General features: G+C 36.2%; 1 protein-coding gene and 1 long non-coding RNA gene across 8 annotated transcripts in view; one reads left to right on the top strand and one right to left on the bottom strand.

The window, feature by feature from the left end:
* The window catches only part of cdh24b (cadherin 24, type 2b), a 267,633-nt gene that overhangs the window by 120,448 nt on the left and 120,769 nt on the right, over positions 1 to 26,416 (bottom strand).
* On the top strand, positions 18,040 to 23,823 carry LOC147846436 (uncharacterized). The gene is made up of 3 exons (XR_015478834.1): positions 18,040 to 22,077; positions 22,467 to 22,938; positions 23,609 to 23,823. It is a non-coding gene; the product is annotated as an uncharacterized LOC147846436 (long non-coding RNA).

Genomic DNA, 26,416 nt, shown 5'->3' with positions numbered 1-26,416 from the left:
ACCGGGGAATCTTATCAAAGGCTTTAAGGCTGATGGGAGCGAATCCTCGGCTCCTTCACGTCTGAGTGAGGAAGATGAAGCTCATGCGCTTCTCCTCAGAGGAGTTCAGATCCTCATCACTCACTAGATGTGTTACTTTAAAAGTCATGCATTCAATTACTCATAGTACATGTAGCGAACTTCTTTGTTCAAATGGTAGTCACTTTTGGACCACTTGTTATAACAAATATTATGGACGGTTTTGTTGAATATAATTGGAAGAAACTTGTGCTGATCATACAGTGTAGTGGAGGGTGTTTCGCACTCATGTGTCTGCATTCTGAGAAAGAAGAAAAGGTTAATTTGATTTGTCAATGAATAAATTACATTTTCGGAGCTGTGGCACAAAGTGTAGCACTTTGCTGTGGCATAAACAAAGCTCTTAGGCGATTGTTATTTCTTTTTTTAGGTTGTGTAATATTTGGGATTTGATCTTTATATCATTTTGTGCTATATGTAATGCAAAAACTTCAAAACTCAGTTCTTAAAGTGGGTTTATTTATATTTATTGGCCTAATTTTAAAAGTATTAAATACATGAGGGACAGTTTGTATAAGTAGTACCAATGATATTTATTACAATACAATTTCTGTGGATGAAATAAGAAATTATCCATTGAAAAGATAGTATAAGGTGTAAAAAAAAAATTGAAAAAAATATATATATACAACAGTTCTGTCTGGTTCTCAAATCTGATTGGCTGATAGCTGTGCGATATTCTGCAATATCAGAACTCCTTCAGCCTCTTTACCCTTTGTATATTAATCTGCCCCCATACAGCCTGCAAAAAGCAGACACTACAGATCTAAAGTTTAAAAGATGCTTGCTCAACTGTTTTAACTGTCAGCTTATGATTTGAATTCAATGTGGAAGAAAGTAGTTCCACATACAAATGGGTCTTTGAAACTCTCCGTGTTTGATTTAGTTTTTATATTCACAATTATGCTGTCAAACCGTTGTATAAACGCAATATCACACTCGTAGCAGTGCGATATGGCGGTATATCGGCACTGGTGGGGGCACTAAGGCACTCGGCCTGCTATATATATATACGTACAAAAATATGTACAATTTTTAATATAATAACTTTACATTTAAACTTTACCTGGGCTTAACAAACCACCTGCAGGTGACACAATTCCTCCACTTCATATGCACCTAACACTTTTTTATCAACTCTCTGGTGTTTCTGGAAACATACTGCAATTCTTAGTGTGCTTCAAGCAGGTAAGTGTGCTAGACAAACCACCTGTAGATGACATGATCTTTACCTCTCTTTCTTTTCTTCATATGCACCAGGCACTTTCTTACAAGTACCTCAAACTTCATGGAAAACACTATGCAACTCTGAGTGTGTTGTAGACATGGGCTGATATACTATAAGATTCTGATGGTCGATATTGATGGTGTGATAACTTTGGATAAAAACATCAGTAACTTTTTCCCCATTGAACACAATAAACATTACTTTATTTTAAGAAACATTTTAAATATTTTGGAACAGTAAACATGCCAGGCCTGAAATTATTAAAATAAGTCAGTCATATCTGCTATCTTTGGTTTCAAAAACACTGATTTCTTTACAGTTTGAAAAGACATAAGTATAAGATTTGATTTTCAGATGTTTGATGAATCATAGGCTGGCCAGTAACTTTTGATGTGGATGCTCTTTTGCTGCTGGAGATAATGTTGCTAAAATTTTAGCAGTTTTGAAACCGTGATATTTCCATACCGTGGTATTATCCTAGTGTGTTGCACACAGTTGAGTGTGGTCGACAAACCATCTGTAGTACAACTAACTGTAGTATACATTTGTCGGGGTTGTTGAGGCGAAAGGACGATGACTCAAATGCAGCACAAAAATGAATATTTATTTAATAATAAAATAAAACAAACACTAATTAGAGACAAAAACTTGGCTGGGTTATACAAGGCAGGGTTCAGAGAAACAATCGAAACAACCATACCGAGTGTCATGATTACCAGCGATCGCTAACCACTAGAAGTCGCTGGAAAACATTCACACTCATTGAACTACATATCTGCCATATTATGGACTACAACATCCAGTCATGCCACACACACACACACACAACCGGTTCCAGATACACACTGATTGCACTCTCACAGCTTAAGCCACTCACACAATGATTATTTGGACTATTTAAACCCCTCTTTTCCACACACATGTTGCCGAGTCTTGTTAGCTGTATCAGTGACATTACAACGCGGTTTCCTTTGTCTGCCTTTGCCGTGTTTTTGATTATTAGCCTAGCTTATCCTTTTGTCCTTATCTGCCGCCTGCCTTTTGACCTTTTGCCTGTTATTCGACTATGATTCTGGATTGTCTACATATATCTGTTTGCAACTGAATTGACCATCGCTTGCCTGACTTTGAATTAACCTGCATTTGGATCCAACCTTCTGTTGTCAGTGTCACTCCCCGTTGTTACACAGAGAAAGAATCGATGACGAACTGGCACAGGACAACAAACACAAGGAAGCTTAAAAAAAAAAAAAAAAATCAAGCAAAACAGTTGAACTACATAAACTTATAATGAGAACAAGATGGGAGGGACTAGACCAGGGGTCAAACTGAAGGGTCACAGCCCTGCACAGTTTACAGGGCTCGAAAATAACTTTTTTACTTGGTAGCACCGGTGCTCCAAACTTACTTTATGAAAAATAAATTGATGGTTCACATCAAACAAAAATGAAGCATTGCAGTAAGAAATGTTTATTTTGCACTATTGTTTTTATATGCATGTCAATTTAATAAATAATATTTCTGCTACAAAACAAATGAAAGACTATGATAAATCATTCAATTCAAGGCTGAGAGCTGCAAAACAGTCATCAGTAACTAAATAAAAAAATAAAATACATCTCAAGAAAGAACGGACAAAAGAAAGTAAGAAAAGTCTCACTTCTATCACTCATTAAAAGTTTTAGTTTCAGTTTATTGTGTCAGTTTAAATGTTCAGTCTCGTTATGAGCTGATCTTCATTTTTTTGTGTTGGTGGAAAAGCAGGCGAGTCAGCTGACTCAATATATGAGCAGGCAGAGCAGGATTCTCACAATACCGCTCATTGTTATAAGCCGCAGTTTCAGTGTAAACTTAGTAAAGGCGAGCTTCTTTGGCGATGATATGTACAGTATTAGATTTTACATTTAGCGGATATTTGCGCTGAACACGCGGTGAATGCAACGCATCGAGATTCGGGCACTCGATTGATCTTGGCTGGCGGATCAACATTCACTACATGTCATGATCGCTCTCATCAGCGCCTCAACTTTAGGTGGGGTTTGCTAAATTGCTTTTCACTCTTCAGTCGTTTGCATTTCCCGCGGTTATTAAAGCTCCTTCCCTGTCATCTAACAGCAGAACGCCTTGAGTGATTGACAGCTAATATGAACCAATACAGCGGCAGGGAAGAGCGATTCAGCACATTTTTAGAAAAAAACAAAACAGGTCGCACTACACCCATTATATGCAGTCGCACAAACGCTCCAAAATATATTATGAGGTCGCATAGATTAATTTTCGGGCGCATATGCGACCAAATTTCGAGCCCTGGTTTAGTTCCTACCCTTGTCCAACAAACTTACCTGTTGGTTTCAAACAAGCTTGAAGGACTTAATTAGTCTAATCAGGTGTGTTTAATTAGGGTTGGAACTAAACTGTGCAGAGCTATGGCCCTCTAGGAACTGAGTTTGACACCTGTTGACTGTGGGGTTGCTGCAGGTTTTATCAAGATAAGTTTAAGACTTTTTAAGACATTTTAAGACCATTATGAATGAAATTTTAGACTTATACAAGGGTAAATGCTTTGGATTTTTTTTATATCCCAATTAGAATTAATTTTCACTTGCCCTATCAAAAGATTATTAAAATTCACCACATTTAATAATACAATAATAATTATTTAGTTTAAGTTTTTTTATTAATTTTCAAATATATCCATTCACAAACCCTATAACCTTTACCAAGATTAGAACAAAACTTAGCTGTCAATTACTTCAGTCTACAACAATAATATTAATTTAATAATAAAAATATATAAGTCTGGTCAGTATCCTTAGCAGTAAAATAATTGGAGAATGTTGCTGTACGCAAAAGTTGCTGTAAAGAAAGTTATTAAATGCTATTTTAAAATAAAAATGAATTGTTGGCGATTGTATGGGTGTTAATAGCCAGATTGGGTAGTTATACATGAACAAAGGAAAATTAAAACCTGTTTTAAAAAAAATGTAAGTCCTTCAACACAACATTTCAGGAAATTTAAGACTTTTTAAGGCCTAAAATTTAGCTTTTGAGATTTAAGACATTTTAAGACTTTTTAAGAACCCACAGACACCCTGGACTAGACAATAGAAGAGAGCACATGGCACAAAGAGGCAAAAACAAAAGCCATGTACTCACATCAAACAGGATGAGAACATGCAGCCAAAGGGAACACCCATTAATATAAGTTCATATGAAACTGATGTAAACATAAGCTACATGCTACGTGCAATGGCAACACAAGACACAAAACTGAACGTGAAACATCAGCACATGATAAGTCAAAGTATACCTACACTCACATTTGCGGCATGGTTGTTCAAGCCTCAGCACCAATCCATAACTATAACCAACTTGACAGGGGTGCCAAGACTGAACAGCATGCCATAGACAATTGACCTGAAAACCAGGACAACAAAGTGTGCAACCCAAGCTTACCAAAAACAAAGACCAAGTAAACTTGAATCGAGCACTACATCCAAGAGTGGACAAGATCAAATGGTCTGGACTCCACCAAAACAAGAATAAAGAAGACCAAAGTGGCAGAGCCCAGCAAACTATAACTCAAACTTGTCGTTGCATTTACATGCTGCTACTCTCTTATGCATCTTTTATCCTCATTTGTAAGTCTTCCTGGATAAAAGCGTCTGCTAAATGAATGCAAATGGATTCTTCTTTTACATAACTTGCAATATGTAACCTGACTACATCACAAGATACACCTGAAAGATCACTATCAAGAAATCTGCTAAAGTCTCTTCAAAACAATATTTAACAGCTTCCGGGCGAATCTCACAAAACAACTCAAATGACAAAAGCAGACGATCTATTACACATCTCTGTTATTTCTGTTCTGGCACAGTGACAGGTCTCTCTCACAGGTGCAGTGTGGGAGAAATCCAAATGGGGCTGACCTTGCCTGGCCAACTCTCCACTTTTGGCCCTGCTGCATGACTAAGAGCAGGCGTGACTGTGTCTTCTCACCCAGACTGACCTTCCATCTGTCTGGCCTCCAGCTAGAAGCAACCTCGCTTCCCTCGGTGGATCCACACCTGCAGCCCGAGGGCCCAGCTGAGAGTCCCCTCTCCATCCAATGACACATAATTAACATCAGCCCTGCCGGCCCAGACGCACTGACCGCATTATTAAAGCTGTTTACCCTGGCGGAGGCTGGCACCGTAACACATAAGTGCCAGACTCCACTAAAGTCCAATGAAGATTAAGGTGGAGAACTGTGTAGCAGTGACCAATATGATATGATATAATATGATATGATATGATATGATATGATATGATATGATATGATGTGATATGATTCAATACAATATGATATGGACCCCAGAAAGTATAGCCACTCTCTTGGTAGTGACTAATGGGGATCCTGATAAATATAAATTTTAAAATATGGTACGCTATATAATACGGTATATGATATATGAAATATGATATGAATTTTTATACAATACAATAATATATTATATGATTTGATATGATATATACGAAATATGATATGATTTTTGATATAATAAAATAATACATATGATATGATATGATATGATATGATATGATATGATATGATATGATATGATACGATATGATACGATATGATATGATATAAGATATGATATGATATGATATTTGATATGGTATATGATATGATATATGAAATATAATATAATTTTTGATACAATATAATAAAATATGATATGATAAAATACAATATTATATGATACAGTATATGATATATGATTTATTAAAGATTTAATATGATATGATATATGATACGATTTTTTATAACATAAAGTAATATAGATATGATATGATGTGATATAATATATGACATGATATGATACAGTATATGATATATGAAATATGATTTTTGATACAATACAATGATATGTGTGTGTGTGTGTGTATGTGTGTGTGTGTGTGTATGTGTGTGTGTGTGTATATATATATATATATATATATATATATATATATATATATATATATATATATATATATATATATATATATATATATATATGATATATCACATGATATGATACAATATATGATATGATATATGAAATATGATCTGATAAGTAATACAATACAATGTATGATATATGAAATACAGGATTTTTGATACAATATGATAATATAAAGATTATAAAATGAATGCGGTGAGAACATGCAAACTCCACACAGAAATGCCAGCTGACCCACCCGAGGCTCGAACCAATGACCTTCTTACTGTGAGGCGGCAGCACAACCTACTGCGCCACCGCATCATTATGTGATGTTTTATATGATACAATATGTGATATTATATACAATATGATACATGGTGTTTGATAGATATTTGATACATGATATAATATTTTATATTATTATATAATTTATTTACTTATTAATTAATGTTTTGTTTTTCTTTTCTTTTTAGTAAATGACCAATTAATAAAGTTCATCCACTTTTAAATCGATTGTTTAGTTTTAAGTAGGACAAATAAGCAAATTACAAACAATAAAACAAACACAACAGAACAAAGATACAGCACAGGTACACGTACGTTTATTCTCATTTGTTTATTGGCACATTTTTACTAAATGAAGAAGAGTCAATATCAGCACTGTTAATGATGCCTCTACTAAAATTGACTTTTTTCTCAATTTCTGGGGATGAAATGAGAAATCACAGCCACTCAAAATGATATTAGAATTGAAAGCTATCATCACAAGTGAATGCGATTAACTTTTAATAGGCTTTAACTTTTAAATGTGTATATTAATATTGAAATCATTATTAATTTGACCATTCAAATGCAAAAAGCAAACTGTTCTCAGGATTTAATGTCACTTAGTTAAAACATCATGTTGAGTTCTTTCTTTTTTTCATATTTTAACATTTCCCACACCCAGTTTTTATTTCTCATGAAAGTATTCCACTTAGTTACTAAGTTTTACAGTGCTATCCGAATACATTTACATACTGTAATATACACTGTCATCCCAGTAAACTGTATATCCTCATCACATTGCCAAGCCCTAGCATAAGCACTGTGAGAACTACATGTAGGTGATGCCGTATTGCAGTTGATTTCACAAGTATGGCTGAGCTGTAGTTACAGGTCAGTGGAGTCACACCACAACCAGGTTTCACCCACACTCTTACACTAACGCCGCTAGCAAGCTAGTAGGGGTGTCGTAGTTAGTCGCTGCTGAGTCTGAGAATCGAAGTGTTGTTTTTTTTTTTTTTGTCCGTGTTGTTTTTGTCAGGCTGAGGCCAAACTGATGTAATGCCATCTGACTGAGCTTGGCCCGACACCCAACAACGTCCATCACCCAAATGTCCACGTCTGTCGGTCACATGAGTGGTTGCTTTACATCACCAGCAAGCAGTTTTTCCAATTTTCTGCTGTTGTTCAGCCTCCTTCATGCATCATTCATGATCAAAACCATCTTTATTTGGCACAAGTTTATGCAAATACCAGCAGCTATTATCATAATCAGCTGAAATATGAAGAAAGAGAGCGTGGTTCTTTTTTTTATGAATAGTATTTAACTTTAATGGGCTGGCTTTGAGGTCGACACTACAGACTTTAGCTTTATTTACTTTAATATTTAGAACAGGGGAGCATGTAGGCAAGGAAAGGGCATCAATATTGATGAAAATCTCTTCTGTGCATTTAAAGGGCAGTTTGCTCACTTCTGTGCCACTGTCTGACAGTGCCAAGAAGATCCACCATGTGCCAACAACTATACATCACTAACAGTAAAAGACAGCACGTCTTTTTTAATTGTTCTGAGCATCGCTTTGAGTAGGCTGCATGAATATAAGTGCAAACAATAGTAGTTTGGTGCTTTTCCGAAACACTTTACATATAAAGTGCCACACAGTTCAAAAATAGCAAACATCTGTTTCCCTAGAGAAATGTTAAGCGTGTTTATTAACCAATAGTGTGCAGCCTGTTTGAAAGTGGTCATCTCTATGATTTTTTTACCCCACAGTAAAGGAGAAAACTCTTTGAAGTAGTAACTCTTCAATGGGTTTGCCGGAAACAGGGATCACAAATCGCAGTGGTCTGGATTATACATCTAACGCCTCTACAGCTTAACGGGAAGAAATGAAAGGCCATGTATTACCAGGTTGTTTATTTGTACAAACAAGAGCACATTCTGTCACTCTGTTGCATTATATGAAAAATAATACAAATACAAAATAATAAAATATTATAATATGTATTAAAAATGATTTATTAATACAAAAAGTAATACAATGAAAGAAGTTACTGGTATTTTATTGGTAACTTATTGGCACATCTGCTAAATATTCATAAAATAAGATTAGAAGCTTTATGTATTGTTGGTAAAACTTGGTATTCCTAGTTAATAAGTATTAGGTATTTTTCCAATTTAAAAAAGAATTACGCTTCAAAGAATTAAAAACAACAGAGTTCTGTGGTTGAAGTGTACTGTAAAATGACATCTGTGCTCAGGGAATTAAATCATTATTTAAATCATCAATCAGTCAATCAACCAATCAACCAATCAATCAATCAATCAATCAATCAATCAATCAATCAATCAATCAATCAATCAATCAATCAATCAATCAATCAATCAATCAATCAATCAATCAATCAACCAATCAATCAATCAATCAATCAATCAATCAATCAATCAATTCTTTATACATTGAATCAATCAATCAAGTAATCAAACAATTAATAAATCAATCAATTAAATAATATAAACTCAATGTTTTGCCAAAAATAAGCAAAACATCATCCAAATATTATGATTAATGTTCTTATGTGACCTTAATAGTAAACATTATGCAGGAAATCTGTGAAATAAACTGCAGCATAAATGATCAATATTTGTGAAAATACTGGAGGATATTGGTACTATTAACTGGTTGTTCACATTATTCAAAATAACTAAATAAACTGAGGTTTGGAAGAATGTGATGGTGAGTAAATGATGGCAGAATTCTCATGTCTCATGTCTAATCATATAGTCCCTTTATTAATCTGGGATCGCAACAGCAGAATGAACAGCCAACTTATCCAGCATATGTTTCACGCAGCGGATGCCCTTCCAGCTGCAACCCATCTCTGGGAAATATCCATACACACTCATTCACATGCATACACTACGGCCAATTTAGCTAATCTAATTCACCTATTCCACATGTCTTTGGACTTGTGTGGGAAACCAGAGCACCCGAAGGAAACCCACGGCAACACGGGGAGAACATGCAAACTCCACACAGAAATGCCAACTGACCCAGCCAAGGCTCAGACCAGCAACCTTCTTGCTGTGAGCCGATCGTGCTACCCACTGCGCCACCGTGCAGCCCAAATGTTTAATGTTAAATGAAATTTAAAAAGTCGCATTTAGATGTCTTTAAAATAGTGTCCAGTACTAATTTTATTTTACAGGCCAATCATTTTGACTTACGGAGAATAATTCTGTATCCTTATTATCAATTAATGCCTTACTGAAGAAAAAAGTAAACTATATCTCTGATGGCCTGAACCTAGGATGACTCTAGTACAGATGTAAACCTCTCGAGGTAGTCAAAAATACAGTGGATCAAATTGCTTTCACAGTGCCAATGTGTATTGGCTTGAATATGCCAACAGCCAGAAACGGCCACCTACTAAAGTTGCTTTAATGTTAATTTATTGTTTTGTTTACTGAACTAATATAAAAGCAACATACCAATAAAAATATTTGAATATCAGCATGCTCTATGTTCAGCTCAGCATCATGTTGACCCTCAAAGCAACTACTAAGTTTTACTGATGTGCAATAGTAATGTCTTTGAAATACCTTTATTTCCTCACAAAATATTGAAAAACACAATCAATTCAGTCAAACTAATCAGCATATCATATCATTAACCACATTTAAATTCAACTGATAGTCCTAATCTAAATATTCTGCAGCTTACATAAGCATTATCCACATAAGCACAGGTATTTTCAAAAACGAAACTTTTTTCTTCAAAGTTTGGCCATTTGGCTACACACAAACGCAGTATTGGGTCACTGAAATCAAAACATTTAGAAAATTCGTAAGAGTGAATATTTTTAAAAACAGTGTCAATAGCTGGTGAAGCTGAAATTTTTGACTTGTCTGCCCTATCATTTCCTTTGTGTGAGATCAGACCAACTAAAATATTTCTGAAGTAAGTAATGCACTAATTACTTTGATTAATTTTTTAATTTTACTCTTTACGAAAAGTACAGTACCATGGGATTTTTAATAACTAGAGAGTCAGAACCTCGGTTTAATGTCTCATCTGAAAGACAGGGTCTTCTTAATCACCCCTAAAGTTATTTGAAAGCTTTTTTAAAGTAATTTTGTACTTTCTCTGAAAACATCGCTTATTTTAAACTTTTATTTTTTCCAAACTTCATCTGTTTTCAATTTCTCCTACATGGCAGAACATAGAGACTGGTTAAAATATTTTGCAGCGTGATGCATACATATGCCAGAAAATCATTGGAACCCACTTTTACTGTGCCCACTTTTACCAATCCCTGAAACTCCTGATAACAGCTAAGAGTCCCAAGTCAAATATCCTGAAGCTTTGCTGGCTTTGCTAGCTGTGATGCTATATGTAGAGAAAATGCAGCAGGAATGCCTTGCAAGGTTTGTGTATTTGGAATCTGAAGTTAAAGGCAACAGAGCTTCTATCAAGAGTCTGTTTGAATCTTTGGCTAAGAGTATGGACAATAGTTACTACAGGAATGTGGTCAAGTTACTACAGAAATGGGAATTTGGTCAAGAGTTACTACACCAGAGAAGGAGAATTCTTGACTTTGTTGGACACATATAAAACATGCATGTCTGTCCAATGGCTGATGTGCCATGTCAAACAGGCAATCAGAACTTATAATAACTCTTTTCAAAGCTTCTGATCGGATAAAATGATTTATTTAGAAATAATGGTTATGTTTAGATCTATGGTTAGAAGCAAAGGCTATCTGGTAATTTGGCATGCTTTTGTGAATGCTTCATGATATTTTTTTGTGTTTTCATCTGGATGAAGATTTGTTTTAAACCGTGCATGTGTGGATTTTTATTTTTCTTCCTAAAAACGAAGGAAAAACTCAGCAAAAATATTGGTCCCACTTTATATAAGTAATATGTATTTACACTAAAATGAATAAGTGCAATGTACTTATTATGGAAATTCATGTATTTGCATTTGTAAATACACGCAAGTAATAACATCATTACATTTATGTAACTACATTTTTAATTACACTGTTTACCATCCCTTACACATTAACCCTTAAAACTACACATAGCACCATAGCGGCCCCTAACGCTAACCATATCTCACCTTAAGAGCACTAGACATGTTCTGCAATACATTTTAAACACATTAGGTGCATTGTATTTATTTTTAACGTAAGTACCTTATACTTAAGGCCACTTAATATAAAGTGGGACCAAAATACCCATGTCTGTGTGGACATGACCTGAATTTCACTGTATTATTGATAACGGTTCACAAGCTGCAAATGCACATCTGAGAAATACACAGTCATTCATAGCAGTACAAACCTCCACCTTTGTATATTCAAGATTGAGCAGTACAAAAGGGCACAGGTCAGTTCCCTTCCCCCAAAGCATCATCCTTTTCAATAATCTCCCTTCATCTCTCTCTTTCTCAGTGGCATTGCCCTCATTCAGGGGCACTGGGCATGGTTAAGCAGAGCGGACGGCCAGCCTCAGCTGAGAGGATTCAGAATAAATATTAGCTCAAGGTCATGCACTGTATTCACACTGGACTATGCATAATCATGAGTTAACCCTCCGCATGGCAATCCTCTGTCTGAGAATGAGCAAAAGCGCACAGTCCTCCAGCTGCAAGTCACTGACAGACTTTATTATAGCCAGGCACAAGAGAAAGTGCTTAAATCATTTCTTCGATGTTAAAATGTGCCCTAACAAGGGTCTTCCAACCTGTTAGGCTAAAAGAAATCTGTCTGATTTTAGGGGTAATGATGATGATTTTACTCTGAGCTGTAATTGAGTAACTTGTCATATGAACACAAAGGGAATAGTAAAGAAAATAATTAACTATTCACAATGAATGTTCTGTTTTCAGCATTGCCAGTGGTGAAATAATTCTGAAAGAATACAAATATTAGATGAAAAACTTTAATTTAGAAGTGCCCCTGTTATGCTTTGTTGAATCCTATCTTTCATGCCTTGTGTTATGTAGATGTTTGTGAGTATAAAACATCTGTGAAGTGAAAAGATCAGTGAGCGTGACAAATAAAGTTATTCTTTGTAAATAAAGCAATCTTTGGACTTCACCAAAACTGATTACCATGATGATTAATATATCAATTTTTGGAAAGCCAAATTGAGGTTTTATTTCATTGTGCAAAAAGTAAAAAATCAGCAGGCTTTGATCAATTATAAGATCATAATAAGATTTAATTAGTTTTTGTTTGTTCACTAACATGAACTAACACTTGTACATCATTTATTAACCATAGTTCAAAATGTTCTTGTGCATAATTAAAAGCCAAATTCATGCTTGCAGTGGTTATGCACATGAACCAGCAAACGTAAATCTTTATTTGCATTAGCTAATGTTAACAAAGATTAATAATTACTGTAATACTTGTATTCTTCATTGTTTGTTCATAGTATTAAAATATAAATTGGCATTACCTAATACTACCTTATTGCAAAATGCTACTATTATTAAGATATCAGTGTTTCTAAGCTGGTTCTTTAATTGTTTCGAAACCATATTTTACCAGAAACTTTATTACGTACACCTGTCCAACTGCTCGTTAACGCAAATTTTTTAATCAGCCAATCACATGGCAGCAACTCAATGCATTTAAGCATGTAGACATGGACAAGACGATCTGCTGCAGTTCAAACTGAACATCAGAATGAGGAAGAAAGGTGATTTCAGTGACTTTGATTGTGGCATGGTTTATGGTGCCAGACGGGCTGGTCTGAGTATTTCAGAAACTGCTGATCTACTGGGGTTTAGTAGAAAATATCCAGAGAAAATATCCAGTGAACAGCAGTTTTGTGGGTGCAAATGCCTTGTTGATGCCAGAGGCCTGAGGAGAATGACCAGACTGGTTAAAACTGATAGAAAGACAATAGTAACTTAAATAACCACTCATTTTAACCAAGGTATGCAGAAGAGCATCTCTGAATGCACAACACGTTGAACCTTGAGGCAGATGGGCTACAGCAGCAGAAAACCACACCAGGTGCCGCTTCTGTCAGCTAAGAACAAGAAACCGAGGCTACAATTCACACAAGCTCACTGAAATTGAACAATAGATGGCTGAAAAAACTTTGCCTGGTCTGATGAGTCTCGATTTCTGCTGTGACATCCGAATGGTAAAGTCAGAATTTGGCATTAACAGCATGAAATACGAAACAAAAACACTAAATATGTTAAATTAATTTAATATATGAACGCTCCCTGCTTCAGTCATAACAGCACTTCATATAACATGTAGGACAATAGATGGATTTGAATAAAAATGCTGAAAAACCACTTATATAGATAGCACAAAAATAAAATTACAACAGTAACTCAACTTTTAAATGCTCATCTTAAGCCTTTATGCATTCTTTTTAGTCTAGGTGTTTTGCAGATACAAGAGTGTGTCCTTTGTGAATGGGCCATTAATGAAAAAGCACTGGGCAAATACCAGATGGATAACTGTTGAAGCCAAACAAACTCTGCGTTTCTTGTGAAAATTCTGAGCATTCAGTGAAATAGTTGCAATAAAAAGAAACGCACACAGCAGATTGAAAGTGTGCAGTGATATGAATATGGCAAATCAATAATGTCACCCTCAAGAAATGTTGGAGCAGATGAAATGGTGGATAATTTTGTCCTCTTTATTAACTGTTTGCATATGAGTAAGGGCAGGGGCTTCTAAGGTGCATCATTTAAAAATATTCAAATAAGTAAATAAGTAAAAAGGGTTTATCTTGAGAAAAAGGTTTAGAAAAACTGAACTAGACTGTCAGAGTAGCTGAACTGTGAACTACACTGTATTGTAAATCCGACGAATGCAACAAGTAATCTGTCAGTGCAAGCTGAAGGTGAAAATGCAGTTGAATGTGACACATTCACCACGGGGCATCAACTGTAACCAGACTAATTTCATGCACCGTATGAATTGTGCGATACAAAATGCAGTATTTCATGACAAAACGCAGTTACTTAAATGTGTTTTATACACTGGTCGATAAAAGCCAGTAGCATTTTGTGGAACCTCCTCTTTTTCTCTGTAAAAGTTGTTTTCGGATATCCGTGAATTCATTCGCTCATATGTGTGCAAATGGAAAGAACCTGTGTGAGTTTCATGCATGAAATGAGTGTCTGGTTTAGAGTTTTGTGTCTGAAATGAAGTACATTTTTCCATATTTCACATAATTAGGTTTACAAATTTAGCCATGAACTTTTTCCATCTAGTGCACAAAATGGCTTGAAAATTACCTGCATGTGTTCATTTCCTATGTAATTTCAATTATGAATGAATGTTTCTTCCTTACTTTATAAACAAACACAGTAGCTGTATTTATACATCAATTTTACACATATTGGTCAAATATACACTACCGGTCAAAAATTTTGGTTCAGTAGGATTTTTAAATGTTTTAAAATAAGCTTCTCCTGCTCACCAAGGCTGCATTTATTTAATCAGAAATACAGTATAAATTGTGAAATGTTATTGCACTATAAAATAACTGTTCAAAGGTAGTTTATCATTTAATTTAATTATTTATTCCAGTGATTGTAATGATACATTTTTACCCTCGTTACTCTAGCCTTCAGAGTCACATGATCCTTCAGAAATCCCTCTAATATTAGTTAAAATTATTGTTAGAATTATTATTAATATTATTATTACTAATAATTGTAATAGTATTAATTCAAGTAAGAGTAATAATTTCATTTGAAACTACATACAATAAGTAATAAATAAATGTTTAATAATTAAGTATTTAACTTTTTTTCATTTAATAAATGCCGCCTCGATGAACTGAATAATTTTATTTTAATTATTAAATTTAATTAATAATTAAAAAATGTCAAAAGTGTATGTCAAAACATTTGACCATCAAAGGGTTAATATACATGATTTCTGTGTTCTAAACACAAACACACACACAAACACACACACACACACACACACACACACACACACACAAACCCATATGTATATAATAAATTATAATATATATTCGAATACAGTGGTCCCTCGCTTTAACGCGGTTCACTTTTCGTGGCTTTGCAGTTTCACAGATTTGTTCCGTGTAATTTGACATGCTTTTTTCTACAGTGCATTGTGTTCTGCATCCTGATTAGTGCATTCCGTTCTGCGTCCTGATTGGCTGTAGACCATTGCCAATCAATCTCCTCCATAACATGCGACAAAAACCTTCTGCACCGTCAAAGTCAGCTGCGATAGCACCCAAAAAGGCAGAGGAAGATGCTGACCATCACACAAAAAGTTAAACTTCTGGACATGCTAAAGGAAGATAGAAGTTACCCGGCTGTAGGGAACATTACAATATAAATAAAGGAAGATCAAATGGTTATCTTGGGTTTCTATGATACTGCACTCATTCTATAATACTGGACTTATTTTTCTACAAAGGTTTAAACTTTGAGAGTGTTTAAATAAGAGATAAACATGTGAAAATGTTAATGTCTGTCTGAGACAAGTGTATAAAGTATGTAGTGAGGTGTTTTATAGCCTAAAACATCTATAATAATTGTAAAAATAAAGCTGACTACTTCGTAAATTTCGCCTATTGCAGGTTATGTTTAGAACATAACTTTGGATCACTGTATACTCATTTTGTTCTTGAGAAATATTTACAATTATTATCAATGTTAGAAAATGTTGTGCTGCTTTTTTTGTGAAAAACATCCTACCATTTATGTCGTTTTTATGGACAACAATAATTTGATCAACTGAACTCAACCTCGCTGAATAAATGTATTAATTTCTGTCAAAAAGTAAAGTAAAAACAAAATACTGATGTAAAATTATGCATAAATATGTATATAGCGAGATATTTTGGACCAATGAGATTTCCCAGTGGGTGGGGCTATGCATAAAGCTGCAGAAATAGAAAGAGTGATGCTTAAAATATCTTATAGGAGTAAAAGCTCTTGGAGTGAAAAACAAAGATTTGCATGCAGGAGAAGACTTTTATCCCCATCACGTTATTGCATCCCGTTACTCAGACTGTTTCTCTAATGCATGAAAGAAAACAGTCAAAGAATCAGAAGATATCAAAATGCCATGTGATTGCACCACTTGTTAGTGAAATGGAAATAAGTTCATGTTGCCCTGTAATGAAAATGTGGGTAAAAAAAAGAAAAAAAGAAGCCCAAAACACACTTGTGTGTGGCATTATCTTGATTTGAAAGATACACAAGGAGAGGCAGAGAAGAGAATAAAGAGAAAGGAGAGTAGAGAATGGCTTAGACGTGTTCTCTTTGAATTTCACTTATAATAGACTCTCCAGATCCTCCCCCTTCCCCCTCTCAGCTCCCACTCTCAGAACAGAAACACGTTTGAATTTCTTCTCCACGGGGGTTTATAATAAAATGGTATTTAACCACGCTCTCTCTCTCTCTTTCACTCTCGTTTTCTCTTAGCCCTCTTTCTCTCTCCCTTTCTGCTCTCTCCTTGTTTGCAGGGCTTTCTCACTGCGCTTTTTCTCCTGAAATTATTCAGCAAGAATCTCTCTCACCAGATTTCATGGTAATAAGCTTGCATATACAGTTAAACCCAGAAGAGTGAAGATCCTCTGACAATCTGGGGTTCAAAATCTCAAGAACATTTTACCCAAGAAATAAATATTCTAACATGTACCCTTTCTCACCTTCATGTCTTTTCTGAGGAATTTCAAAGTAGATATTATGAAGAACTATTTTTGTCCACACAATACACCACTGGCTTTCACTGTATGAAGAAAACTTGATATATATTGTTTTTTTGTTACACACAAAACACATAGTGTTTTGGTAACACTTTAGGTCACAATTCACATTAATAACAAACCATGAACTAAGACTACTAGCTTAATAAACTACTAATAAGCTGTTTATTATTAGTTAGTAAGGTAGAAGTTGTGTAGGTTTAGGGATGTAGAAGTTCATACTTTATAACTACTAATGAACAGTTAATATCTTAATAATAGACAGTTAATAAGCCAGTAGTTGCAGTCACCATTTCATCATATTTTTACACTATCCCACAAATCCTGGCTTCATCTGACTAGTGTGAGTTTCCCTTCTAAAATCAAAATTATTTTTAAAACCTGACCTTCATCAAAAAATTAGTTTAATACCCTGCATATTAATAGCATCTCCTTAATGAATAAAAATTATATACACAATTTAAATTTCAATACTGGACTGGATAGAGAGTAAACCGCTTCTTGCAGTCCTACTATGCATCTCAAACAATTCAGCACCAGGGACAGCGACTCACAATATCACACATTAGAACAGTGGTCCCCAAACTTTCTATCACACATTCATTCAAGCTGTGTGCATCTGTAAGGTGTGAGCGTGTCACGCCGACAAGCTGCTTACCTCCACTGGAAATAACGAACTTGCACGAACTCTTGAAAAAACGCGATATGCAAATGGACCCTAAAAAGCTGCCATTTTAGGTAGTTTTTTTTGTTCTTAAAGGTTGTGAGGGCCTTTAAATAGCCTAATTTGGCAAATTGACATGAAACTGTAACTGAATAAAGTGACATGAAACGGTAACTGAATGAAAAGACATGAAACTGTAACTGAATGAAGTGACATGAAACTGCAAAAGAATAAAGTGACATGAAACTGTAACTGAATGAAATGACATGAAACTGTAACTGAATGAAGTGACATGAAACTGTAACTGAATGAAATGATATGAAACTGTAACTGAATGAAGTGATATGAAACTGCAAAAGAATAAAGTGACATGAAACTGTAACTGAATAAAGTCACATGAAACTGTAACTGAATAACAAGTTTCTCTTTCTGTCATTATCAGATCATGCTGAAAAACATGACCCTCAGGTTTGACTCAAAATTGTCCTATTTTTACAGCTCTAGTGTCACTTTCACTAAAGTAAACAGAGAGGAAAACATTCAACAACTCCCAAAAATGTTCACTCAAATCATTATGCCGATAATTTTCACTAATGGTCTCAGACTTTTGGACCCCACTGTTTGTGTTTTCCACACTGACCCTCTCCTTCCCTCTCGCATGCATTTCCAGCTCATTTGCTCCGCCGCATTAACCTTCCGACATTTTCTCATTGCTAGCCCATCTCTCTGTCCATCCGTCATCTCCGCCGCCCACCCCGTCGCTCATCTCGGCATCATTCCTGCAACTTCCTTTATCATTTACCTGCGCGCCCTGCCTTTTCTTCACCCTCTCCTTGTCAGTCTCTTTCTCTCTCTAATTGCTCTCTCTCTCCTGCTGAGCTCCAGCCCGGAGGCTAAATGATTTTCACTGCAAGAGACAGAGTGAAAGAAAACACAAAGCCACTCCGAAAGAGACATTCCGCAATTATTACTGATGATCTCTCTCGCAGCGTGTGTGTGCTGTAACTGTTGCCCCTGCATGCTCTCTTTCTGTCGCTCACCCACCGTGTCTTATTCTCACTTTATTCTCATTTTTACTCATTCCCTCTCTCCCTTGAGTTGTAGCGATAGTTAATTCTATTTGCATGTGCGGTGTTTTAGAACAGCTTGTGCTTTTAGGAAATGAGTGTTTTTAATGTGTGTGTGTACTGATTTTGGTGGTTTACAGGGACAGAAATTTGTATTATGTCATGGGTATGACTAGTTGTACTCTGTTGAGGTGGTTTATGAAGAGATGGCTTCTGTCCTCATAATTCAAAACACTTAAAATTCATACTTAAGGAATTTTTTTACATTACTGATTTGTTACAGGTTTTCTATGAAGGTTGCATTTAGGGGTAGTGGTGGGGTAGGGCCATGCCCATCACAAATCCCATATAGTATATTAACATAGGCTCATTCTGAAAACATAGCCCTATATACATTTCTGGAGATTGCAAATTATGTAGCCAGAAGTGTGAATGGCTGCATTTCATCTTTAAAACAAACACTATATGACGCCATTCCTTTTTGCAATAGCAGCTGACCGCTTACTTCCGTATTCCCGCTTTTACCAGTTTGTCCAGTGGCTTGCAGCGTACGTCGGCAGACTTGAAACACAGAGAAGTTTTAGACAGGGCTTGTGTCTGGCAAAGAAAGGTTCCAGAAAGCAGGTAAGACAAAAACAAATAAACAAGTAAATAACAGGATTAATATATAATATATTTGGTAAAATCTGAAAACGTAGTAAAACGTAGTAAAAATCTGGTGAGGGTTTTTTCCTTTTCTGGATTTTTTTTTAAAACACTTTGGGTTTAGGGAAGTCGGTGGGAGCTGGTCAAACGGTGCTCTTTATAACACTATTGGTTGGGTTTAGAGAAGGGGGTAGGTAGGGGGATTGGTCGGTCAGTCAATCACTCAGTCATTCAATCAGTCAGTCAACAGCACCCTCTGGTGAATTTACGTGAGAACAGCAGGCGTGAATGGCACTCCTAAGTGAGATCTGAAAAAGTATACACAGCGACCTCTGGTAGAGAAAACAAAATCTGTATATAATGTATATAGGGCTAAGTTTTCAGATTGAGCCTGGCCTGATATCAACACGTTTGTTTGTTTATCTCTCTCTCTCTCTCTCTCTCTCTCTGTATGTGTGTGTACTGATTTTAGTGTTTTACAGGGATAGAAATTTGAATCATGACATGGATATTACCTAGCTGTACTCAATTGTGGTGGTTTTTGAGGATATGTCTTATGTCTTATATGTCTTATAATTCAAAACACTTAAAATTCATACTTGAGTATTGTTCACATTTTTAGATTGTAGTGGTAGATTAGGGCCATATAATAGGAGTTTTTTTTTAACTGTATAAATTAGATTATGCCTATGGAGAGTCCTCATAAACCACATTTCATAGTTTACAGGGGCAGAAATTTGTATGATGACATAGGTATGACCTAGTTGAACTCTATAGAGGTGATTTATGTAGGCATGCCTTACATCCTTATAATTCAAAACTTAGGCCTACCTGCCAACATGTTTTTCCTGAGAGTCTCCCGTGTTTCAGACCCATCACCTCCAACCCTCCCCTTTTGTTATTTCTCCCGGAAAACTCCTGTTATTTCACCCTGCCCTCGGTCCACAGCTTTTCAGTCCAGTCTGTAACACCACAGAGTCTACCAACTTTGGTATAGTATTCGATCACAGCACCCGCCCGAAACCTGGTCCATACTACAGTTACTAACACCACAGTACAGTTATTATTTAGACAAACACCACAAATCACCCCACCATCCCTGGCCCCCCAACACCCCCCAACCCAGTCTCCTGGCACTTCAGAAACAAATGTCAGCAGTATGCAATAATGCTTTTTTTATATTCATAATTTATCAGAAGTTAAGTTTTGCTGTATAAAATGCATCATGCCCATAGATAGTCCTTATAAACCACATACCAACGTGTGTTTGTGTCTCTGTTTCTTCCTCTTTCTCTGTCCGTGTGTGTGCGTGCGTGTGCATGTGTGTGGCCAGACCGCGCCTGCTACACCACACTGGCCCCCCAAGAGACACACCCCATTAAAATGCCAGTGACAGCCACCATCTACCCCTGCCAACACCTAACATATTCAAAACGCTCCCTGAGTGCTTGAGAAATGAGAAATATAATAACCCAGCGTGCCAGAGCTGCAAACGCGTACACAGCACGAAATTTGCACACGCTCCAAGGTTACTCAATTTCACCAGCTTGGAGCTCGGCGGTGGCATCCTAACCTCCTCTTTTTCATCCCCAAAATGCTCTACAAAGAGTTCCTGTTGAATTCGGTTGTAGACTTTACCAACAGATTGTCTCAGATCTTGGTGTGTTTTGCATGAAGCAGCACAGGTGGAATCACGGAGCATCAGCTAGGATCCCTCATGACAGCCGGGAGCCCTGGAGCTTGCGGAAAGAGTGCAGGGGTTCAGGCAGCTGGCTGCTGCTGCAGTGTGTGTCGTTCCTCGGAGGAACAGCTTGAAAGGAGGGCACATTACATTACAGGTTGCTTGTAGTACCAACCAGCACTGGAGCATACGGTAGGAACACAAGGGCATCAACATGCTCTATAGCACACACAAACATATTTAACACTAATACTTGACATGACAAGCAGGAGGCTGCTGTCCACAACCTGGAACTTCAGAGGCGACGCCAGATTATCACGAGCCACTATAAATAATTTCCCACTTTACATAAACGCATGGAAACCACTTTAGCTGAAGAACTACAATTTGGTTTACTGACTTTGTGAGATATAAAACCACATTGTGAATGTAAAGTATCAGATATACAGTCACCTTTATTTGATACCAAATGCAGTCATATTGAGGGATCCTAATAAGTCTCTTTTGAAAAAAACACATTAGTCACATTATGCAATATAATATCTCATTGTGAAGAAGTATCATTATGTTATACAAATTAATAAATGGGATATATAATGGTTGATTTTCAGATATAGACATAATTATGGTATATTAAATCATTTTGTGTGATAAATGCTCTACTTAGGGAAATAAAGTCCCAAATGTGAGACTTAAAGCAAAATACGTGGGACAAAATCCTACATTGGGAGAGGTAAAATAATACTCTAACATACAAATGCCTAATCTTTTGAGAAATAAGTCAGATTATGCAACAGAAAATATGACTGGGAGTTATGAAGCTGCAATATAAAATCTTTGAACACTGGGAAATAAAGTTGCAATTGAAATAGAAAGTCACATCGTAAGACATTAAGTCATATTGTAAAAGAGGCATTAAAAAGATAATTCACCCAAAAATTACTCATGATGTACTCACCATGAAGTGGCTCCAAACATTTATGAGTTTCTTTTTTCTGTTAAACACAAAAGAAGATATTTTGAAAGTGAATTAAGTTGAAAACCGGTAACCACTGGCTTCCATAATAGGATAAACAAATATTATAGAAGTTATTGGTTACAGGTTTCCAGCTTTTCTTCCAGGATATATTTAACAAAAGAAACTTAAACAGGTTTTTGACAATTTGAAAATTAGAAAAAATTATAGAATTTTCAGTTTTGGGTGAACTGCCCCTTTCAAGATTTCAGTCAGGACTGTCAAGCTTTCCAGCAAGGGACACAATCAAAAGCGTTATATAGATTGTGCAAATCTGATACCTGGTATTCTGAATGTTTTTTTTTTCCAAAACCTAAAACCCAAGCGGAGAAATGCCAGCGTGGATCAAGCTGTGAGGGGCCATAAAAGCAGCACAATCCAGTCATATTTCCATCTGTTTCAAGCTACAAATATTTGAAATTATATATTAACAGAACAAAATCAAGATATCATCATGAACTGAGAACTTGCTATCAATATACTTCACCCCCAGCTGTTTTTCAGTCATTTACAACACTGATGTTCATCAGAGCTACAATTTAGATTTAATCGTTGGTGACGTTGTTATAGCACGTTAGGGTGCTTTCACACCTGTGAATCGATTCAGTTATTCCGAAACAGAGATTACAATTGTTACATTGTTGCTATTTGCTCTTGGAGTGGTTCGCTTACACATTGCAAAGTTTCTAATCAGACCAAAAGAGCTAAAACAAGTTACATGCGAGTAAACTCTCCTCACATTGGTCAGAGTGTCAGGGTTTATTTTGCAGCGTCCCGCTAATCAGGAGAGGTGGTGGTTTGATGGTGATTGACAAGGTGCGCGCGCGACGTGTCTGAGGAGAGACGCGGTGGGGAGGGGTGAGAAGGGTGCGCGACGTAGCCTATTTGAGGACCGGGAGGGAGACGCGAGATTACCGGGAGATCATCACTCGTTTGCGAGCATCCGGAGACTTGCGAAACTTCCCGCCCTACTCATAATTCTCTCTTCATATAGCCGTATGCCTATTACATATCCATAAAACACTGTGATATAACCACGCTCGGATCTGATCGCTTTCTCACTGTAATCGAACCGCTCCAGGGTTCGTTTTAATCCAGCCGAGACCACCTAATTCAAGCGATCTCGGAGCGATTACTTTGGCGCGGAACAGAGCGCGATTGCCCTGTTCACATATGCCAAACGAACCGCGCTAACTGGGCAAATGAGACACGTTCCGAAACAAAAGTGTAGGTGTGAAACCACCCTTAGTGTCTGCTTTTATATTTGGTGTCGGATTAATATTTGCTGGTAAGGAAAATTTATTTGTTCTTCTATAGCACTTTTGCTATTAATACATTAATTTGCATTTCAATTTTTTTTTTCAATAAACTGCAAATTAGAATAGAAACTGTATAAAAAGCACATAAATATACTGAGAGTTATAGGTACTGTACATTGTTATGGGTCAATGATGCTAATATTTGATGCTATATCAAATCCATCAATTCCCCCTTTCTGGCCTTTTCTTTCTATAAAGGACTTATGTAGAAGCACTGTCCATGGTCAAAAGTCAATTGCTTTTGCTCAATTCTTGAATGAAAGTGTTATTTTTCAAAACAATAAGTTCAGATCTTACAGTTAGGTACTTTTTCATATGAGAGTGGAATTTCTTGTTGATTTGAGCAAATTGCAAATGGTTTTTCGTATATTCCAAACAGTAAATACATTTGTCTGTAGTTTGGACAAAAACTAATTGCATATGGCTTGTTAATCAAGCCTGATGAATCAATTATCATTCAAACTGTCAAACTCTTCACAACTTGTCAATTTTTCATCGTGTAAGCCATCACACTTAAAACAATTTATTCAATTATCAAACATTCGTAAACATGCATGTTTGTGTTGACATTGTTTGTAATATCTGCTAAACTGGTAAATGATCTCTGGTTGCAATACAATTTGAATCAACTATTTAACCAAACAAGATTGGGAACATATCTAGTATACTGTATGTAGATTGTCCAAAGCATAAAATTATTATTATTTTTTTTAGAAAGGAGTTCTAAAAAAATTGCTCCACAATTCTGAACTGGAGCAATGTGCTCATGGAAAAGCAATTGGAAGCAGTGTAATCTCTGGCCTGATCAACAAGAGCAACAGGGTGTCCACCAAGAATACATTTTGTGGTGGATGTTTTTTGTAGTATTTTTGCAGTAACATAAGAAATATTAAATGTAAAAGATTTCACTTTACATGTAATTAATTCACATACATATGAATGTACTGTATGATTTTTTTAAACCTTAATTTTCATGGTTGACTGTCATGGTGAAAAAAACAACGAATCATTTTGACCATGGAGTCTCACATGATGACATATACGCTTTCTGTTTTGGTGGCCTTGTCCAAATTATTGACACAATAACTAGGTCCTGAAGCATGAATTAAATGTTTTGGGGGAGCAACTACATTTTGCAGATATGCAATAAATTTCTAAAGGTCCAGCAAACAGTTTTGAGATTTGCACTCACAATTTAGAGAATGTTGAGACTGTTTTAAAAAATGTTCCAAAGCAATTAAAGAGCCTCTATTATGGGTTTTTGAAAATGACCTTCCATGCAGTGTGTAACACAGCTCTAAGTGAAGTGAGATTTCCAACTAAGGCTTAAATCTGCAAGTGCACCGTGTTTAAAACTATTGATTCATCTCTAAAAAAAGTCGATTCATCACTGCAGGCACAGGACGTCAACATGACGTCATTTGATATTGTACCCCAATGTACCCAACATCGTGGGAACGTTGGATTTAGTTTGGAAATAAAAATCAGGTTGACCTCATAACTCAACATCAGGCTGCGATCAATATCCAATGTACAATCTAAAATCAACCAAAAATCAGCCAAATATCAACATCTAATCATGTTACACCTTGACTTTGTGTGGACAATATCACCATGACATCTATCACTGTCATTGTCGCTTTCCAACACAACTTAAAATCAACCAAATATCAACGTAATTTGATGCCGTTATTAATGTCATAACGTTGGCTAGACAATTTTGGTCACCTGACGTCACAACCTAAATCTAACCTTATATTAACGTCTTATGATGTTGTGTGCCTGCTGGGATAGTGGTTTGAATGAACCACAGCTGTAACAAGTCTTTAGCTGTGTCAGCGTGACGTCAATACAGAACTCAAGCCCCGGCCATTTGTTGTGTGCACAGACCAAATGATGACATAAAATTTTGAACTGCAAGTGCAAAGACGATGGGTCAGTTTCTCATTATTTTTCATAGCAGAGTTTTCTTATCCTATGAGAAGAGCCTGTTTCTTAATTATTCATAACTGCACGTGCTTTACGAAGGCAAGGCAGACCTGCCAGTGCCAAGCTGCGAGACACAGATCCATAACACACAGTATTTAGCTGTATGAAGGGTCGTATGTGTTTGTTTCCATGATCCTTAGGGTTTGTTGCATGTTTTTCCCTGCGATGCTGTCAGGGTGGATACAGCAAAGCTGTTTGTGTGCAGCAAGCATTTTCGTTGGGAGAGCTGTACAAGAATAGGAGAATGGCGGACTTTGTCTATTATCAGAAGTTGGTTCACATTTAGACACATCGCAGTGCTGCTGTGTTTGCCTAAATCCTCTAGATTACCAACAGGGCTAATGGTTAAAATACACAGGGCAAGAGACATGCTGAACTGACTCTTCAATCAAACCTATGATTCAGACCTGGTAATTAAGGGAAAAGTCATCATTTATAGTGTTTACATGAACACGATTATCTTTATAATGATATAACTTGTGGTGATCTGTATATGAAATTATGAATAACAAATGTAGCAGGGCATTAAATACTGTTTATTTCTTTGCATTTTAACTTTGTAAACTATAAAATCATGCGATTCCTCACAGATTGTCTCCCATTTTGTGAGCTACCTGACAACAGTTGTTCACTCCCCTCCTTCTTCCCTGCTGGCCACGCCCACTCTTGCCCTTTGCTCACGGAGCTCCACGCCTATTATGATGCATCTTTTGAAAAAATTCTAAAGTAAACCTGAACCGAAAGTGGGG

Source organism: Danio rerio, chromosome 2 (assembly GCF_052040795.2).
Source record: "Danio rerio strain M-AB ecotype USA chromosome 2, GRCz13ab, whole genome shotgun sequence".
Taxonomy (NCBI): domain Eukaryota; kingdom Metazoa; phylum Chordata; class Actinopteri; order Cypriniformes; family Danionidae; genus Danio; species Danio rerio.
The sequence above is the reverse complement of the archived record's forward strand: the minus strand, read 5'-3'. Positions and strand labels throughout refer to the sequence as shown.